The following is a 15618-nucleotide window of genomic DNA, read 5'->3' as shown; positions in this document are numbered from 1 at the left end:
AGAGAGTGTGTGTGTGAGTGTTCAGGGAGAGAGAGTGTGTGAGTGTTCAGAGAGAGAGAGTGTGTGTGTGAGTGTGTGTGAGTGTGTGAGTGGTCAGGGAGAGAGTGTGTGAGTGTTCAGTGAGTGTGTGTGTGTGTGAGTGTGTGTGTGTGAGTGTTCAGGGAGGGAGAGTGTGTGAGTGTGTGTGTGAGTGTTCAGGGAGAGAGTGTGTGTGAGTGTGTGTGTGAGTGTGTGAGTGGTCAGGGAGAGAGTGTGTGTGTGTTCAGGGAGAGAGAGTGTGTGAGTGTTCAGAGAGAGAGTGTGTGTGTGAGTGTGTGTGTGAGTGTGTGAGTGGTCAGGGAGAGAGTGTGTGAGTGTTCAGTGAGAGAGAGGGTGTGTGTGTGAGAGTGTGTGTGTGAGTGTTCAGGGAGGGAGAGTGTGTGAGTGGTCAGGGAGAGAGTGTGTGAGTGTTCAGTGAGAGAGAGTGTGTGTGTGTGAGTGTGTGTGTGAGTGTGTGAGTGTGTGTGTGAGTGTTCAGGGAGGGAGAGTGTGTGAGTGTGTGTGAGTGTGTGTGTGTTCAGGGAGAGTGTGTGAGTGTGTAACTACGACTCGAGACCAACATCGGTGAGAACGAGAGCGCGGTGGTGGTGGTGGTGGAGGGGTGGCCGTGAGTTGTTGGTGGTGGTGGTGATGGGGGGAGTGAATTGGGGGAGGGCAGTGGCGGTGGTGGTGGCGAATTTGAGAGGTTGGGGGGGAGGGAGAGAACAGAGAGGGAGGAGAGAGAGGCAGGGGAGGGGGAAGGCTTAGGGAATGCTTTTATCTGCGGCCAAAAACCTCAGCAGCGAGAGAGAGAGAGCTTAGTGCTGGAGTTACGAATACGAGAATACGAGAGAGCGAAGTGAGAGAGTGGCGACTCAACCACCGTTCTGTCCAGGCCACCACCACTCTCATCACCACCACCACCACCACGATCTGGTGATCACTACCACACCACCATCAGCATCATCATCACAGTACCATGATCTGAATACAATCGGTACAATAACAGAATCTCAGTGCTATCATCATCAACATCACCACAGTATCGTGATCATCTGAATAGCAGCATTGCAATACCGTCATCACAGGACCACCATCATCATCACATTAGCGTCATCATCAGAATACCATCGCCATCACCACTCACAGCACCACTATCATTATCATCATCACCACCACCGGATAGTGTGTTCATCGTCACGGTTACCATCATCTTCACTGCAACACAATCACATCCGCCGAGCGTATCATCATCATCGCCGTCATCGCCATAGCGCCACCACCATCATCATCATCATCGCCGTTGCAGCAGCAGCATCGTCGTCATCATCACCACCATCATCATCACGAGCATTACAATCATCACCATCATCATCACCACGACCAAGGAGGGGAGATGGATGGGGGCTGTCGGGTTACCATCGCGTGGCTGTGAGACGCCGGGAACCGGATTGAGAATTACAACTTTTAGGGGCATCAACAACATCAACAACAAGAACGTCAACATCAACAACAACAACATCAACAACAAGTGAAGACGGAACGTGGTGTACCCTCAATACATCCACAGTGTTGGGAGGAAAAGAAAACAACAACAATGGGCAAGTTTCAGTCGAAACAGGGTAAGTGTTGGACGCGTGCTTGTCTGCGGCTGCCGATGATGATTCTCTAATCACCCGTGGTGGTTGTGTGTCGTATGTGAGTGTCGTGTTGTGTGTGAGTGTTTTTTTTAATGTCATTTTAACGGTGGGGAGCGGTGGCGCAGCGGTTAGCGCTACGCTGCGCTACGAACCCGGCGACCCGGGGTTCGATTCCCGCTCACGGCCAACACCGGTGACGATTATCTAAACCGGTCCTGGGCATCCCCTAGGTCGACTCAGCCTCAAATGAGTACCTGGTGCGGTGTGTAAAACATCGGCACTGGGGAGACAAAGGCGGCCGAGCGTGGTGCTGGCCACCCACCCCCTCGTGTGCCGTGCCGGCCTTCATAGGTGATGCTCGCTAACAGCACTTGCCCCAACAGTCTGTTGAGGCTACACGGGGGATCTTTGGTGTGTTGTACACGCTTTATGGACAGTCGGGACAAGCTGTGTTGGCGAGCACCTATTAAGGTCGGCACGGCGCACGTGGGCATGGTGTGTCCGAATACCTCCCCGGCCGCCTTTGTCTTCCCAGTATTTGTGTAATTATTAGACTAGACACCACGTGTATGTATGTATGCAACAACAGGCACATTCAAAGCGATTGCCACTGCGACTTATACTCACAAAGGTACTTGCACAACTGCCATCTGGGATACATTGCAGAGGTCGCAACCGGGTACCCGATACCCGTACCCTATCCGATACCCGGCTACCCGTACCCGGCCGGGTACGGGTAGCCGTTTGCGACCCTGGTGCGGCTGGGTACGGGTACGGGTAGGCCGTGAGTCACTGGTGAGTAACCGTTTGTCACTCATTTCGGGTAGGGTACGGGTAGGGACCCTGGTGCGGCCGGGTACGGGTACGGGTAAGGAATCAAAACCCGTTTGCGACCTCTGATACATTGCTATGAAATCGTGTTTTACGATTGAACAAGAAAGCTATAACAGGCGACGTTTCGGACAGCAGGCCTTATTAACAGCACACTGAGAGGCTAGAGAGATAGGTCATGATCACGGCAAGGCTTATTATACACGTCGTGGAAGTTAAATAAGTTAAATAAAACAACTATCTAATCGTACGGTGGCTATCCACTGCTGGATGAAGGCTTCTGCTAATCGGGTCGGTCTTGGGGGTTGTTTGACCATTCTTCACCACGCTGGTTCAGCGAATGACCTGCCCATTACAGGACATCTGCAGTAACAAAAAAGGGGGGCTTCATAGCTCATCGAATTTTTCCAGTCTAAAGATTTAGATTTTGAATGATTCTGTACTGTGAATCGGTTCAGATGCCGCTGATGTTGGCTCGCGACAGCCGTGGCAGGGAATCGAACCCGGCGCTCACACAAGGTGGTGTAGTGCAAGCGTGCTAACCCATTGCGCCACGGTGACTAGGAGATGTTCACTACCTCGCCTGGTATACAGGAGGTCGTGGGTTCGATCCCGACCCTGGCGCCTGCTGCTGTATATTTGGAGTTTGCGTGTCTCTCTCTCTCATCATCATCACGGCGGCTAGGAGATGTTAACTACCTCGCCTGGTGTACATGAGGTCGTGGGTTCGATGCCGACCCTGACGATGCCTGCTGCTGTATATTTGGAGTTTGCGTGTCTCTCTCTCTCATCATCATCACGGTGGCTATGAGATGTTCACTACCTCGCCTGGTGTACAGGAGGTCGTGGGTTCGATCCCGACCCTGGCGCCTGTTGCTGTATATCTGGAGTTTGCGTGTCTCTCTCATCATCATCATCACGGTGGCTAGGAGATGTTAACTACCTCGCCTGGTGTACAGCAGGTCGTGGGTTCGATCCCGACCCTGACGCCTGCTGCTGTATATTTGGAGTTTGCGTGTCGCTCTCTCTCATCATCATCACGGTGGCTATGAGATGTTAACTACCTCGCCTGGTGTACAGGAGATCGTGGGTTCGATCCCGACCCTGACGATGTCTGCTGCTGTATATTTGGAGTCTGCGTGTCTCTCTCTCGCCGTGGTCGCATGGATTTTTCTCTGGGTTCTCCGGTTTTTCCCTTCCACATTTAGAATCGACAAGAGGCGTTTATCGAGTGTTTGGCTGCTATAATCTCCACGTGACGATGATAAGCCACTTCGTTGAGCTATCATTTGGGGCCGGGCTCGCTTCTGATAAAAGTGGGCCTTACCTGGCGACATAGTAGTTTCAGTTTCAAATATCCGCATAGTACTGTACGGTACTTCGTTGCAAACAACGAATGGAAATCTGCACCTAAGTAGAACTCAAGGCCGGGCGCAAAGGTCTGTTTTATTCCATCGTTACCTGGCTGAGTCGCAAACGCTGTATTCGGCAAAGGGACGATAACGACAATAACACTTCAACGTTGACAGCAGGACAAGCGTCGATGTTATGACAGAGTCAAGACTCAGCAGCCAAGGGGATTGAACACGTTCCACTGGAGGGAGATGGAGCGATGAAATCAACCCCGTGCCGTGTGCGCAGGTGCTAGGTGCGCGGAGCGCCACAGGACGCGGCCACCCGAGTTCGATCCTAGCTCGCGGTCAAACACCACCGGTGACGATTATCTGAACCGGTTGTGGGGCGCCATCTAGGTCGACTCAGTCTCAAATGAGTACTTGGTGGTGCGTGGTGCTGGCCACCCACCCCTCGTGTGCCGTGCCGGCCTTCATAGGTGCTCGCTAACAGCACTTGCCCAAACAGTCTGTTAAGTAAACTTAATTTGGAGCTTTCGTGACTGCAGGAATTATTCTTTGGTTCTTTCGGTAAAGTGACGTATAAAGATAAAATAATAAATTAAATTAAATACTAGCATACGACGTTTCGATTGCAACACAAGCAATCGTCATCAGGTATAAATTAAATAGAAACACAAATCTAGTTTACTTAGAAATGTAATGTAATACAACAGAGAGTCGGATAACATAACAGTCAACACCCTACCTGGTTGATTACGTTCTTCCTGAGAATGCTAAATTTGAGAGAGAGATCAAACATATCTGTCTGATATCTGTCTGCTTATAAGTCTGTTAAGGCTATAGGGGTTTTTTTTGTCTTTAGTGTGGGATCATTAATAGCATCGTGAGAGGATCGTGAGAAGTAGCGACTGACGGCTTGGGGAAGCCTTCATCTGGCAGTTGATTGACGGTGGCTTAACGACGATGATGGTGGTGGTGATGGTGACTGCAAGATTAACTCAAAGATCCATCAGAAGTGATTTAATCCGGCAATTTTTGGCATTTGGGTCGCTCTTGTTCAGGAAAGAACGTCACCTTCTCGCCAAATTTTGTAATTTTATTGTGACCGCAAGGCCAGCGTGTTTGATGTTCCCCCGGCTAATTTCAGGCTCTGTATTTTCATTGTGTAATCTGTCTCCTGCCAAAGGGGGGGGGGACGGGGGGGAGGGGAACACGTGGTGGATTAGAGAATATGCACAGGTTGTATTATGTACGTTGAACTTCTTTCGCACCGCACGTAGCCAACCGTGCTCATCGGAGGTGCGGACATATCAGGCCCACCAGATTATGTCCCCGCCTATATACTCCGTACCGTCATCAACCCACGCTGACCAGCGTGGTGAAGTATGATCAATTAACCCCATGCCACCAGCATGGCATGGGGAGGCCCTCACCCGGCAGTGTATTGACTGTGGGCTGTGCAGCGTATACAGCGATGTATACGGTGCTGCGGTTAATCCGTGTACTGGCCTGTTGCTGGCATCATACGCATTTCAGGCCTCCCACAATTCCAGCTCACCGGATTTCAGGCCCACCAGATTTCCAGCTCACCGAATCTCGGGCCCACCAGATTTCCAGCCCACCGAATTTGAGACCCACCAGATGTCCAGCTCACCAGATTTCACGCCCACCAGATTTCCAGCTCACCGAATTTTAGACCAACCAGATTTACAGCTCACCAGATCTCAGGCCCACCAGATTTCCAGCTCACCAGATCTCAGGCCCACCAGATTTCCAGATCACTGGATCTCGGGCCCACCAGATTTCCAGCTCACCGAATTTTAGACCAACCAGATTTACAGCTCACCAGATCTCAGGCCCACCAGATTTCCAGCTCACCGGATCTCAGGCCCACCGGATTTCCAGCTCACTGGATCTCGGGCCCACCAGATTTCCAGCCCACCGAATTTGAGACCCACCAGATGTTCAGCTCACCAGATTTCACGCCCACCAAATTTCCAGCTCACCGAATTTTAGACCAACCAGATTTACACCTCACTAGATCTCAGGCCCACCAGATTTCCAGCTCACCAGATCTCAGGCCCACCAGATTTCCAGCTCACCGGATCTCAGGCCCACCAGATTTCCAGCTCACCATATTTCAGGTCCACCAGATTTCCAGCTCAACGAATTTTAGGCCCACCAGATTTCAGGCCCACAAGATTTACAGCTCACCAGATCTCAGGCCCACCAGGTTTCCAGCTCGCCGGATCTCAGGGCCACCAGATTTCCAGCTCACCGGATCTCAGGCCCACCATATTTCCAGCTCACCGGATCTCAGGCCCACCAGATTTCCAGCTCACCATATTTCAGGTCCACCAGATTTCCAGCTCAACGGATTTCAGGCCCACCAGATTTCAGGCCCACAAGATTTCCAGCTCACCAGATCTCAGGCCCACCAGGTTTCCAGCTCGCCGGATCTCAGGGCCACCAGATTTCCAGCTCAACGGATTTCAGGCCCACCAGATTTCAGGCCCATCATATTTCCAGCTCACCGGATCTCAGGCCCACCAGATTTCCAGCTCACTGGATCTCGGGCCCACCAGATTTCCAGCTCACCGAATTTGAGACCCACCAGATGTCCAGCTCACCAGATTTCACGCCCACCAGATTTCCAGCTCACCGAATTTTAGACCAACCAGATTTACAGCTCACCAGATCTCAGGCCCACCAGATTTCCAGCTCACCAGATTTCAGGCCCACCATATTACCAGCTCACCGGATCTCAGGCCCACCAGATTTCCAGCTCACCAGATCTCAGGCCCACCAGATTTCCAGCTCGCCGGATCTCAGGGCCACCAGATTTCCAACTCACCGGGTCTCAGGGCCACCAGATTTCCAGCTCACCGGATCTCAGGGCCACCAGATTTCCAACTCACCGGATCTCAGGCCCACCAGATTTCCAGCCCACCAAATTTCAGGCCCACCAGATTTCCAGCTCACCAGATCTCAGGCCCACCAGATTTCCAACTCACCGGGTCTCAGGGCCACCAGATTTCCAGCTCACCGGATCTCAGGGCCACCAGATTTCCAACTCACCGGATCTCAGGCCCACCAGATTTCCAGCCCACCAAATTTCAGGCCCACCAGATTTCCAGCTCACCAGATCTTAGGCCCACCAGATTTCCAGCTCACCAGATCTCAGGCTCACCAGGTTTCCAGACTCGCCGGATCTCAGGGCCACCAGATTTCCAGCTCAACGGATTTCAGGCCCACCAGATTTCAGGCCCATCCGATTTCCAGCTCACCGGATCTCAGGCTCACCAGATTTCCAGCTCTTCAGATCTCAGGCCCACCAGATTTACAGCTCACCAGGCAGCACAAGCCGCGAGGTTTGGTGGATCGCCGCACTCATGCTGTGAAACTCCCTTCCCGTGCGAGTCGAGGAGATGCCCTACCCTGGCTGTGCAAGGAGAAGGCGGTACAGCAAGTGGACTGATCACCATCTGCTTCCCATCTGTACGGGGGGAGGGGGGGATAGACTGTTGACCCTTCATGCAAGGCGTGGGCTCCAATTTCCTCATCCCCACGTGAATAATAATAATAAACACAGATCATCATTAATCGAGCTGACAGCATCTTACAAATGAAATCTCCCAATGTAGCAGGCAGCATAACCCTCCTGAAAAAGAATCCTACAGCTCAAGTGTGGCTCTCCTGAACAATTAACCCTTTCCCGGTCCGAGACGTCTACAAGTTGCCGGGTGGTTGTCCCGTTCAGCGCTGAATCGCGAACACGTGAGCGGTTCAACGTTCATTTTACTTCGAGAGGCATAGCGTCGCAGAGAACCGAAAACGACACGATAGCTGGCGCCAGACTGCGCCGCACACGCCCCCTCCCGCGTGGCCTTGTGGGAGCCTCGGTTCCCGATGACGCACGCACGTACGCCATCGGAACGGGAAAGCGTTTCTTAAATTATCTCCACCACCAAGGAGGAGATGGAGCAATGAAATCGGGTCGTGTGCCGGCGCAATGTGAGTTATGATCAGTTTAACACGGAGGCTGTCGCGATCACTATGAATTATTATGGGTTACGATGTCGCAGGATCATGAGAGGTGGTCGTCAGTGGTCCGTGGGGAGGCCTCCTTCATCCAGCAGTGGCTTGACCGTGGCTGCTGCTGATGAGTTTGTCTCTTAATTGCACGTCACGTTAAACGTATGTCGACTTGAGATTAATAAATCCACGTTGTTTTTTCCCGATTCCCTCGCCCCCAAAACAACAGCGTGCAGGAGAAGAGAAAGTCCAGAAGGTAATTCATTAATTCAATCACTCATTGCCTTCAATCACTACATTCATTTAAACCATGTGACCACACATCCCATTGAGGGCAGAAGTTTCCCTTTTGAACTACTGCAGAGGTTTACATAGAGACCCACAGATGTACACAGAGACCCATGTATAGAGACACATACACTCATGGTTATTCTTGGAACTTAACGGACTTGAACAGACACTTTATTGACTTAGGTAGAGATCTATACAAGCTCTAGATTTGAAGCTTTCGTGACTGCAAGGATTCATACTCTTAGTTCTTTCGGTAAAGTCACGTAGGTAAAAAATTTAATTTAAAATATTTAATTACTTTATTTTTTTTCTTGGTTATTTCGGTAAAGTCACGTAGAAGGGAAGTAATAAAATAATAAAAACAAAACATAATAATGTTTTGTTTTTATTATTATGTTTTATTATTTTATTACTTCCCTTCTACGTGACTTTCCCGAAAGAACCAAGAAGATGAATCCCTGCAGTCACGAAAGCTTTAAATCAAAACTTTATTTTTTATTAATTTTAATTTCATTTTTTACCTACGTGACTTTACCGAAAGAACTAAGAGTATCTATAGAAGCGCACAGAGACCCATAGGCATACACACAGAGACCTGCAGCAGTTTTGTCAAGGTCACATTTCATTAATTAGTGTTCAAAATGGTAAATTAATGATTGTGTTGGGATGAGGGGTTGAATATTAAAATCGGCTTCTGCCCTTGCCCATGCCCCGTCAAGCACCCAGTCCCACCGCCGTGCCCCGGCCACAATGGCCCCCTTCTGCCTGGGCCCTCAATGCCCTCTTCCTTTGCTTTGTCTCTCACTGTCTCCTCTCACTCAACACGAGCCCTCAACTCCCAATACTAACCCTAAGCCTCACTCCGAAGCCTCACTCCTAACCCTCACCCCGAACCCTGACTCCTAATCCTAACCCACACCCTCACTCCTAACCCTATCTCCCAATCCTAACCCTCACCCTCACTCCTAACTCTCACACCCAACCCTGACCCTGACTCCTAACCTTAAACTATAATCCACACTCCGAACCTTAACTCCCAATCCTAACCCTCACCTCTAACTCGAACCCTCACTCCCAATCCTAACTCTCACTCTCACTCCTAACCCTCACCCCAAACCCTGACTCCCAATCCTAACTCTAACTCTCACTCCTAACCCTCACTCCTAAGCCTGACTCCCAATCATAACCCTCATCCTCACTCCTAACCCTGACTCCCAATCATAACCCTCACCCTCACTCCTAACTCTCACACCCAACCCTAACCCTGACTCCCAACCTTTAACTATAATCCACACTCCGAACCTTAACTCTCATCGATAATGCTAACTAACCCTCAATAACCTCTCAGTCTTAACCCTGACTCACCCATAAATGTTGATGTCACTTTGTCTCCATCCTTGTAACCTCCGTCGCTCCCTCGCTGGCGACTGACCAACAGGAGACAGCTTCGTGGTGAACGCTTACGCCAACCGGCGAGGATTGGAAGAGGTGACTGCGAGTGTCCTTCCCCCGGCGTACCGGGTAAGCCCACGTACGCGCACGCCCGGAATCCGGGAGACAGAAATCTGGTGGAGGGGGTAAATCCAGGGACTGGTCGTCCAAGGGGCTGGATACCTAGGAGGCAAATATCTGGTGGGCGAATATCTGGTAGGCCTGAAATGCAGGGCCTGGAAATCCAGGGGGCCAGAAAATGCAGTGGTAAAATGTTTGGTGGGCCCTGAAATCTGTTGGGTGGGAAATCTGGTGGGCCAGAAATCTGGTTATCTGGAAATCTGGTCGGTCAGAAATCCGGTGAGCTTGAAATCTGATTCACTGGAAATGTGGTGGGCCTGAAATCTGGTTCACTGGAAATCTGGTGGGACTGAAATCTAGTTAGCTAGAAATCTGGTGACTGAAATTTAGTTAGCTAGAAATCTGGTGTGACTGAAATCCGGTTCACTGGAAATGTGGTGGGCCTGAAATCTCGTTAGCTGGAAATCTTTTGGGTCAGAAATCTGGTGGGCCTTAAATCTAGTTCAATGGAAATCTGATGGGACTGAAATCTAGTTAGCTAACAATCTGGTGGGACTGAAATCTGGTTCACTGGAAATCTGGTGGGTCTTAAATCTGGTTATCTGTAAATTCAAGGGGGCGGGTATACGTGGGCAGTTCCACAAATCCAGCGATGTCACTATTAACATTTCCTAATCATAATAATGATAAATATGGGTTACCATTTTGGAGGTAACTATGTTTATCTATACAGACCTTGATCAGTCCACTGCTGGATTAGGACCTCCTTCTACGGAGAAAGCCACTAATAGCAAGAGATGTTAACTCGCCACTGTGTCACGGTGTCGAGATGTTAACTACCTCATTTGGTGTACAGGAGGTCGTGGGTTCGATCCCGACCCTGACGCCTGCTGCTGCTGTATATTTGTAGTTTTCTCCGGTTTCTCCGTCCACATTTAGAATCAACGCCTGGCGTTCAGAGCGTTTAGCTGCTGCACATTTCCACGCGATGACGACGATGTTGTTGATGATAAGCCACTTCGTTGGGCTATCGTTCGCGATAGCCAAGTCCCTTCTGAAAAAAGATCTGCGCAGCTCAGTGGGGCCTTGCCTGGTAAGATTTCAAAAAAAGCAACGCAACTTCGCACTCAAGCCTCGTTCACGTGGGGGTCATCATTACGAGCGGGTTAACGCTGACCACCCCCCCCCCAACCACCACCACCCCCGCGCGTCGCAAGGCGCGATGGGAGTCGTCGCCTTCCTGCCGGCTTTGTGAGCGGCATCAAGCGCAGCTGGGCGAGTCGTCGAGCCCGTCCGAGTCTCGCCTGCACGACGCATCCCTTCAGCACTGAAAGGGGGTTTCTCTTCGCGCGCAGACGTAGAACCTCGTTCGCGGGGTACGTTAGCCAACCGTGCCGATCTTCGCGCGCGCAGAAGGGGGAAGGGGCGCGGGGGGTTTGGCTTTCGGTCGCTTTGCTTTCAACCTGAGTTGGAAAGCGTTGCGCGTAATTACGCATTTTGCCGGCGTAGGCTCTTGGCTCGGGGGGGGGGGGCACACGTCAGCAACGGGAGTCGAGGACGCTTTTGTGTTGTTCCTGCAACTCCTTTCCTCGGCGTCGCCGCGCTTGTGAAGAAGCACGCGGCGGGGCAGGCGGCAGCGGCACGAGCATTGAAAGTGCGGCAGAGCGTCAGCGGTGATGACTGATGGAGACCGCTGGCTCCTGGGGGAATTCGAGAAAAGCCCTGAAACTCCCCGCCCACCAAACCCCCCCACCAACCCCCCACCAACCCCCCACCAACCCCCCCCCCCTCATCAGCCCCCAACCCACGGCAACCCCAGTCGGGGGGGGCCTGGGAGAGTGAAATCTCCTTGATTTTAAGAGCGAGGAGGAACTCCCCCCCCCCCGACCTCCCCCCCCACCACCCCATCTCCCCCCACCTCCACCCCCACCACCCCATCTCCCCCCACCTCCACCCCCATCTCCCCCCACCTCCACCCCATCTCCCCCAACTCCCCCCCACCACCCCATCTTCCCCCACCTCCACCCCCACCACCCCCACCACCCCATCTCCCCCCACCTCCCCCCCCACCACCCCATCTCCCCCCACCACCTCCCCCCCCACCACCCCATCCCCTCCCACCTCCCCCCCACCACCCATCTCCCCCCACCTCCCCCCCCACCACCCCATCTCCCCCCACCACCTCCCCCCCACCACCCCATCTCCCCCCACCTCCACCCCCACCACCCCCACCACCCCATCTCCCCCCACCTCCCCCCCACCACCCCATCTCCCCCCACCTCCACCCCCACCACCCCCCACCACCCCATCTCCCCCCACCTCCCCCCCCACCACCCCATCCCCCCCCACCTCCCCCCCCCACCACCCATCTCCCCCCACCTCCCCCCCCACCACCCCATCTCCCCCCACCACCTCCCCCCCCACCACCCCATCCCCCCCCACCTCCCCCCCCACCACCCATCTCCCCCCACCTCCACCACGTGACTCGACGTCACCCGTGCCTGTACCCTGCCCTTAACCTCCCGCCCGCTCCGCCCGCCCGCCCACCCATCACAGATGTCTCAGAGCCGTTATAATCGTTACCATCTCTTTGGTTGATTGCAGAATCATCGTTATCATCTCTTTGGTTGACTGCAGAATCATCGTTATCATCTCTTTGGTTGACTGCAGAATAATCGTTATCATCTCTTTGGTTGATTGCAGAATAATCGTTACCATCTCTTTGGTTGACTGCAGAATAATCGTTATCATCTCTTTGGTTGACTGCAGAATCATCGTTACCATCTCTTTGGTTGACTGCAGAATAATCGTTATCATCTCTTTGGTTGACTGCAGAATAATCGTTATCATCTCTTTGGTTGATTGCAGAATAATCGTTACCATCTCTTTGGTTGACTGCAGAATAATCGTTATCATCTCTTTGGTTGACTGCAGAATCATCGTTACCATCTCTTTGGTTGACTGCAGAATAATCGTTATCATCTCTTTGGTTGACTGCAGAATAATCGTTATCATCTCTTTGGTTGACTGCAGAATAATCGTTACCATCTCTTTGGTTGACTGCAGAATCATCGTTATCATCTCTTTGGTTGACTGCAGAATAATCGTTATCATCTCTTTGGTTGACTGCAGAATAATCGTTACCATCTCTTTGGTTGACTGCAGAATAATCGTTATCATCTCTTTGGTTGACTGCAGAATAATCGTTACCATCTCTTTGGTTGACTGCAGAATAATCGTTATCATCTCTTTGGTTGACTGCAGAATAATCGTTACCATCTCTTTGGTTGACTGCAGAATAATCGTTACCATCTCTTTGGTTGACTGCAGAATAATCGTTACCATCTCTTTGGTTGACTGCAGAATAATCGTTACCATCTCTTTGGTTGACTGCAGAATAATCGTTACCATCTATTTGGTTGATTGCAGAATAATCGTTATCATCTCTTTGGTTGACTGCAGAATAATCGTTATCTTCTCTTTGGTTGACTGCAGAATAATCGTTATCATCTCTTTGGTTGACTGCAGAATAATCGTTATCATCTCTTTGGTTGACTGCAGAATAATCGTTATCATCTCTTTGGTTGACTGCAGAATAATCGTTACCATCTCTTTGGTTGACTGCAGAATAATCGTTATCATCTCTTTGGTTGACTGCAGAATAATCGTTATCATCTCTTTGGTTGACTGCAGAATCATCGTTACCATCTCTTTGCTTGACTGCAGAATAATCGTTACCATCTCTTTGGTTCACTGCAGAATAGTCGTTATCATCTCTTTGGTTGACTGCAGAATAATCGTTACCATCTATTTGGTTTACTGCAGAATAATCGTTACCATCTCTTTGGTTGACTGCAGAATATACGTTACCATCTCTTTGGTTTACTGCAGAATAATCGTTACCATCTCTTTGGTTGACTGCAGAATAATCGTTACCATCTCTTTGGTTGACTGCAGAATAATCGTTACCATCTCTTTGGTTGACTGCAGAATAATCGTTACCATCTATTTGGTTGATTGCAGAATAATCGTTATCATCTCTTTGGTTGACTGCAGAATAATCGTTATCATCTCTTTGGTTGATTGCAGAATAATCGTTACCATCTCTTTGGTTGACTGCAGAATAATCGTTATCATCTCTTTGGTTGACTGCAGAATAATCGTTACCATCTCTTTGGTTGACTGCAGAATAATCGTTACCATCTCTTTGGTTGACTGCAGAATAATCGTTATCATCTCTTTGGTTGACTGCAGAATAATCGTTACCATCTCTTTGGTTGACTGCAGAATCATCGTTATCATCTCTTTGGTTGACTGCAGAATAATCGTTATCATCTCTTTGGTTGACTGCAGAATAATCGTTACCATCTCTTTGGTTGACTGCAGAATAATCGTTATCATCTCTTTGGTTGACTGCAGAATAATCGTTACCATCTCTTTGGTTGACTGCAGAATAATCGTTATCATCTCTTTGGTTGACTGCAGAATAATCGTTACCATCTCTTTGGTTGACTGCAGAATAATCGTTATCATCTCTTTGGTTGACTGCAGAATAATCGTTATCATCTCTTTGGTTGACTGCAGAATAGTCGTTACCATCTCTTTGGTTGACTGCAGAATAATCGTTATCATCTCTTTGGTTGACTGCAGAATAATCGTTACCATCTATTTGGTTTACTGCAGAATAATCGTTACCATCTCTTTGGTTGACTGCAGAATATACGTTACCATCTCTTTGGTTTACTGCAGAATAATCGTTACCATCTCTTTGGTTGACTGCAGAATAATCGTTACCATCTCTTTGGTTGACTGCAGAATAATCGTTACCATCTCTTTGGTTGACTGCAGAATAATCGTTACCATCTATTTGGTTGATTGCAGAATAATCGTTATCATCTCTTTGGTTGACTGCAGAATAATCGTTACCATCTATTTGGTTTACTGCAGAATAATCGTTACCATCTCTTTGGTTGACTGCAGAATATACGTTACCATCTCTTTGGTTTACTGCAGAATAATCGTTACCATCTCTTTGGTTGACTGCAGAATAATCGTTACCATCTCTTTGGTTGACTGCAGAATAATCGTTACCATCTCTTTGGTTGACTGCAGAATAATCGTTACCATCTATTTGGTTGATTGCAGAATAATCGTTATCATCTCTTTGGTTGACTGCAGAATAATCGTTATCATCTCTTTGGTTGACTGCAGAATAATCGTTATCATCTCTTTGGTTGACTGCAGAATAATCGTTACCATCTCTTTGGTTTACTGCAGAAGAATCGTTACCATCTCTTTGGTTGACTGCAGAATAATCGTTATCATCTCTTTGGTTGACTGCAGAATAATCGTTATCATCTCTTTGGTTGACTGCAGAATAATCGTTATCATCTCTTTGGTTTACTGCAGAATAATCGTTATCATCTCTTTGGTTGACTGCAGAATAATCGTTACCATCTCTTTGGTTGACTGCAGAATAATCGTTACCATCTCTTTGGTTGACTGCAGAATAATCGTTACCATCTCTTTGGTTGACTGCAGAATAATCGTTACCATCTCTTTGGTTGACTGCAGAATAATCGTTACCATCTCTTTGGTTGACTGCAGAATAATCGTTATCATCTCTTTGGTTGATTGCAGAATAATCGTTACCATCTCTTTGGTTGACTGCAGAATAATCGTTATCATCTCTTTGGTTGACTGCAGAATAATCGTTACCATCTCTTTGGTTGACTGCAGAATAATCGTTATCATCTCTTTGGTTGACTGCAGAATAATCGTTATCATCTCTTTGGTTGACTGCAGAATAATCGTTATCATCTCTTTGGTTGACTGCAGAATAATCGTTATCATCTCTTTGGTTGACTGCAGAATAATCGTTATCATCTCTTTGGTTGACGGCAGAATAATCGTTACCATCTCTTTGGTTGACTGCA

General features: G+C 49.4%; 1 long non-coding RNA gene across 1 annotated transcript; it reads left to right on the top strand.

Moving 5' to 3' along the window:
- The first annotated feature begins 489 nt into the window (after positions 1 to 489).
- On the top strand, positions 490 to 10855 carry LOC144735199 (uncharacterized). Its single transcript, XR_013588588.1, has 3 exons — positions 490 to 1640; positions 8109 to 8135; positions 9609 to 10855. It is a non-coding gene; the product is annotated as an uncharacterized LOC144735199 (long non-coding RNA).
- Positions 10856 to 15618: the final 4763 nt, after the last annotated feature.

Source organism: Lampetra planeri, chromosome 54 (genome assembly GCF_965212315.1).
Source record: "Lampetra planeri chromosome 54, kcLamPlan1.2.h2, whole genome shotgun sequence".
In the NCBI taxonomy this organism is placed as follows: domain Eukaryota; kingdom Metazoa; phylum Chordata; class Hyperoartia; order Petromyzontiformes; family Petromyzontidae; genus Lampetra; species Lampetra planeri.
Note: the sequence above shows the minus strand (reverse complement) of the source record. Positions and strands in the feature narration are given on the sequence as shown.